Raw genomic sequence first — 6,167 nt, forward strand, 5'->3', positions numbered from 1 at the left:
ATTTTAAACAAAGGAAGAAATACAAAGACAACAGGAGACATTTTCATACAAGTACATGGTACAGCAGACACATACCAGGAATATGAAATATCAGGTTTACATATTTTTTAACACAAGGATAATGATCTTTATTTTAACCATGTGACTTTAATTTTTAAAAAAATCTTATTGGAATCTTATAATGTCACCCCTTTGAAAAGAAGAATCCTCATCCTGATGTGTTAGCTTTGGGAACTGAACCTGTTCTTCCAACTTCTTGACCACATTTTTTTTGTCCACTCTCCAATATTTGTATTCAAGCAGCCCACACACTGATTACACCATAAATTATTATACAGGATTTATATAGCGCCAACAGTTTGCACAGTGCTTTACAACATGAGGGCAGACAGTACATTTATAATACAAATCAATACAGGAGGGATCAGAGGGCCCTGCTCACTATGCATCCAGACTTATTCTGGTGTCATATTTATTTGGAATGTGTCTATGATATTACTGTAGATGTAAATAGGTCCTTCAAGTGGACCTTTTAATAAAAAAAACAAGGTCCAATATAGTTGTGCCCCCTACCCAATAATAAAAAGCAGCATAAAAAGTGAAAAACAAATTCTTCCATTGGGGACATTTGTTCCTGTGCCAACTGTGCAAGAAGATCATCTCCCTCACATTGTAAAAATATCCGCTCATTTTCTGCACACACAAAAAAGGCAAAATAAAAATTACAGGGATTATTACCCTTCCCCCGTCTATCCAGAATGAATAAAAAAAAAAAAATAATGAGAGAGATGGTGAGAGAGGGAGAGGAAGGGTGAGAAAAAGGACAATAGAAAGAAAAAAGGAACAGAAAGAAAAAGAGATCATGCAAAAAAAAGAAAAAGAAAAAACAATTACAGTGGAACCTCGGATTGCGAGTAACGCGTTTAACGAGCGTTTCGCAATACAAGCATTGTATTTTTAAAAATCGTAACTTGGTTTTCGAGTGTTGTCTTGCAAAACGAGCGCGATTCAGGCCAAAGCGGTGTGCAGTACCACTTTTGGCCTGAGGTAGGGGGGGGCCGGAGCTGAGCAGAGCCAAAAGCCCCGTTCGGAAATGCACGGAAAGGCCCGAGTACAGCGCGGCTGACCTCGGCAAAGGAAGTCTTTCTGAGGTTTGCCAAGGTCAGCTGAAGTGTCCTCGGGCCTTTTCGGCCATTTCCGAGGCTCTCCGGCGCCCCCCTGGGCTCTGGCCGCATGTGGTATTGCATCCCATTGAAGGCAATGCAGAACAAATTATTTTCCTTTCCATTGACTTCAATGGGAAAACTCGCTTCGATATGCGAGTACTTTGGATTACGAGCATTCTCCTGGAATGGATTATGCTCATAATCCGAGGTTCCACTGTATAGGAGTTCAAAATATCTTCACTTTGGCTGTGCAAATGAATTATTTCATGATGAAAGTTAGAACAAATCTTTGACATCTTGTGTTAGTAAAACAGTACATAGCATTGCAACTACTAATTGTATCCAGGTGAATTATACTACATTTGTTCAGGTTAAATTGGTCCTTCATTTAGTGGAAAACATTAAGACTGCTTTCACACTGAGGTGCTTTGCAGGCGTTTTAACGCTATAAATAGCGCCTGCAAAGTGCCCTGAAAGAGCCTCTCCTCTCACTCCAATGTGAAAGCCCCGAGGGCTCCACACTGGAGCAGTGCGCTGGCAAGACGGTAAAAAAAGTCCTGCTAGCCGCATCTTTGCAGCGCTGTAGGAGTGGTGTATACACAGCTCCTAAAGAGCCCCTGCCCATTGAAATCAATAGGCAGCGCTGCCGAACCGATTCCCCGACGGTTTTAACCCTTTTTCGGCCACCAACAGAGGCTAAAAGTGTCCCGCTAGCGCCCAAAAAGCGCAGCAAAAAAGACAGTAAAGCGCCGCTAAAAAACACTTTAGCCCCGGAAGGTTTACCCCCCCACCTCCTTCATGACCAGGCCATTTTTTGCGATATGACACAGTTACTTTACCTGACAATTGAGCCCAAATAAAATTTACGCCCTTTTTTCCCCATGAATAGAGCTTTCTTTTGGTGGTATTTGATCATCTCTGCAGTTTTTATTTTTTGCGCTATAAACAAAAAAAATTTGTGAATATGCTGTGAACAAGGCTGAAAGCCGAAACGCGTCAGGTGTTTTTTTTTTTTCTTGACCTTTATGTAGCAAATAAAGATTTTCATGGGATTCTGGAGTGCCGGCTACAAAAAAAGACAAACAATTTTGAAAAAAACAAAACAATGTTTTTTACTTTCACTGCTATAAAAACATATCCAATAAAAAAATTTAAAAAATCAAAATTTCTTTTATCAATTTAGGCCAATATGTCTTCTACTACACTAGACTACACTTACTTTTTGGTAAAATAAAATCCCAATAATCGTATATTGATTGGTTTGTGCAAAAAATGATCGCGTCTACAAAATAGGGAATAGATTTAGGGACTTTTTTAAATATATTTGTTTACTAGTAATGGCGGCGAGCAGCGATTTTCAGCGGGACTGCAACATCTGGCACTAAGTGACACTTTTTGGGGACCAGTGACACCAACACAGTGATCAGTGCTAAAAAGAAAAAAAAAAAGCACTGTCACTGTATAAATGACACTGGCAGGGAAGGGGTTAACATCAGAGGTGATCAAAGGGTCAAATGTGTCCCTAGGGGGTGCTTGCTAACTGTGTGGGGGATGTGCTTTAACTAAAGGAAAACAGAGATCTGTGTTTCAGCTTAGCAGAAACACAAGATCTTCATTTTCCCCTCTGGCAGAACAGCGGTCTGCCTTGTTTACATAGAATGACTGCCTTTCTGCCTCTCTCTGAATGATCGCCAGACATTGGGTACACCGGACTCGCTCATTGGCTCCCGCTGTGTCCAATCACAGCGGGAGCGGGTCTCCAGCAGTGTGCGGGCACACCCCAGACCAGGAAGAAGAAATCATGCACAGGTACGTGATTTTGCGCTTAGGGGCCGCCATGCCGCAGTATATGTACATAGGGCGGTCCTTAAAGTGGAGTTCCACCCACTTTTACAACTCTTCAGCATCCCTCACTAAACTGTGCACTGCAAATGAATTGGATATTTTAAAAAAATAATTCACAGCACCTACTGTATATCTGCTGTATTCATTTTTCACTTCCTCCTCCCTAGCCGTGGCCCATCGCATCATTTCCTGTTTGCAATGCCTTCTGGGAAGGGGTGGCAACTTCCTCTGACACTGCCGTTGCTATGGAAACCTGACCTGAAACCTATTACACAGCTTGTGCTGCACTGAGCATGTGCGAGATCTGCAAGGATGAGATCCAGGAAGAAATACATTCTGGCTTCAGATGCCCACACTTAAGATGGCCACAGCCTGCTGTAAGTTTATAAAATAACAAACTACTGCTATAAACTAACAAAACAGACCTTAGTTTACAGACTAACTTTACTAGAATACATTAAGCTTGTGTATTATAGGGGTATTTTTATTTAAAAAGTATAAATTTGGCCGGAACACCACTTTAAGCAGGTAAAGTGTAAGTTCACCTTCAGCACTAAAAACCAAATCATTCCTAACAGAGGACAATCTCCATGTACAGAACCATTTCTCTCTTTTCTAAACATTTCTCACCCCGATGTTCTGGATCTCTTCTGAGTTCTTCTACAAAATACACTCAGAGCTTCTCTTCTACTTCCTGTTTCCTCCTGGTAATGTCACCTGGGAGTTGTAGTTCCCTGAGATAAGAAGACACTACAAGTCCCATGAATCATTGCATTCTCTGTGTGCTGATAGGAGGGGCTGGTCAGACATGAGGAGATTTTTCCTCCTCCCCCTCCTGTCATCTCCACATTGCTGTGACTGGAGGGGGGGAGGGGAGAGGTGGAGGAGACGCAGACGTTCTGTCTCACTAGTCTGTCATAATAATAAGAAGAAGAAGAGGAAGGGGGGGGTTGCAAGCGATAAAACAATAAGAAGAAGAGCAGAGAGCTGCAAGGTATATAAAACATTATCCCAAAGTCCCAATATATACATGTGTCTATATACACTATATTGTCAAGAGTATTGGGACGCCTTTACGTGTACACTTTAGTCGACTGCTGATTGTTAAAAAAGAAAAAAAAAATCCTGCAAGGCAATGTCCTAATGTGCTAGTATGCTTTGCATACTAGCACATTATGAGAAACTTAACTTAGAACAAAGCCCTCCCTCTCCACAATGTCACTGCTGAGACAGCTGGGGCCCGGGGATGCGATGACATCACTCCCGCGCAAGCGCGTGGGAGCTCCTGTTTCTGGCACTTGCTCTGAAGGTCCTACACTGTAAGCCAGACCGTCAGAGCGCACGCCAGAAACTGTGGGTACTGTAATGATATTTACAATAACTACAGGTAAGCCTTATGATAGGCTTAGCTGTAGGTACAAGTAGTACAGAGTTTAATAACATCCCAGTCTTAGTCCGTAGGGTTCAATATTGAGTTGGCTCACCCTTTGCAGCTATAACAGCTTCAACTCTTCTGGGAAGGCCGTCCACAAGGTTTAGGAGTGTGTCTATGGGAATGTTTGACCATTCTTCCAGAAGAGCATTTGTGAGGTCAGGCACTGATGTTGGACGAGAAGGCCTGGCTCACAGTCTCCGCTCTAATTTATCCTAAAGGTGTTCTATCAGGTTGAGGGCGGGTAAAGAACTTGAAATGTGAAAGAGGCAGCAAGTTGAAGCCCAAGTGGGAATGCATCCCAATTGTGTGGACAAACAGCCTTTCCCACCAACCCCTGTGTACAATGTGGTCTCAGAAGGCCGAGAACCACTTAAAAGAGAGCTCCACCACAACCTGCTGTGACCCTGTGTGCTGAGTGAGGACTGTTCCTCTAAACCTGCTGCAGACAGAAGAGATGATGACCCCCAAGGAGGTACCACCAATCCAGGAAGTCCTTTCTTAGTGGTTTCTGCCTCCCACTGAACTCGGTCCTCTGGCCCCAGATGAGGTTGAGGAGGAGAATACCACCGCTGCCTCTCCAGACAGTCCTGAGACACTGACTCCAGAGGCTGCCAGTCCTGCCAATTCTCTGGACTCCGAGTGTGCAGTCACCAGGTCGGGTGAAGGGGGTGGTGAAGGCCCTGTTGACCCCCAACCACTCGAGTTTTTGGAGTCTCGCTCAAAGGATGACAGTTCTGGAGGTGAACCCACAGAGGATAGTGAGGTTCGCCACCCCATGAGATCCAACCAGGACAACTCCCTGCAAAATACTCCAATTATGTTGTTAGAAATTCTACTGTTATTGCTGTAATTATGTTCCATGCAGATATGTGTTCTTTACTGTGTGAGGACAACATCTGTCAAAGAGGGAGGGGGGGGTGTAGTCGGGTGCAGTCTGTATTCCACAGTATAGAGAGCACTCGACTTAACCACTTGACGACCGCCTCACGCCGATTTACGTCGGCAAGGTGGCACGGACAGGCAGAATCACGTACATATACGTGATCTGCCTTCCGCGGGTGGGGGGTCCCGCCGTCCCGGTGCCTGAGGCGGTCGGCTATTGTCCAGCGGCGATCGGAGATGAGGGGGAGACCATCCGTTCGTGGCCCCCCACTCGCGATCGCCGCTGGCCAATAGAATCATTCCTCTGCTGCTGTATGCTAAACAGCAGCAAAGGAAATGATGTCATCTCTCCTCGGCTCGGTATTTTCTGTTCCGGCGCCGAGGAGAGAAGACTTCAGTGTGAGTGCACAACACTACACACACAGTAGAACATGCCAGGCACACAAAACACCCCCCTTTACCCCCCGATCACCCCCCAATCACCCATCCCCCCCCCCCCCCCCGTCACACTGACACCAAGCAGTTTTTTTTTTCTGATTACTGCATGGTGTCAGTTTGTGACAGTTAGTGTGTTAGGGCAGTTAGGGTTAGCCCCCTTTGGGTCTAGGGTACCCTCCTAACCCTCCTAATAAAGTTTTAACCCCTTGATCACCCCCTGTCGCCAGTGTCGCTAAGCGATCATTTTTCGCTGTATTAGTGTCACTGGTGACGCTAGTTAGGGAAGTAAATATATAAATTCGCCGTCAGCGTTTTATAGCGACAGAGACCCCCATATACTATCTAATAAATGTTTTAACCCCTTGATTGCCCCTTAGTTAAACCCTTCACCACTGATCTGG

This window comes from Aquarana catesbeiana, linkage group LG06 (assembly GCF_042186555.1).
Source record: "Aquarana catesbeiana isolate 2022-GZ linkage group LG06, ASM4218655v1, whole genome shotgun sequence".
Taxonomy (NCBI): Eukaryota; Metazoa; Chordata; class Amphibia; order Anura; family Ranidae; genus Aquarana; species Aquarana catesbeiana.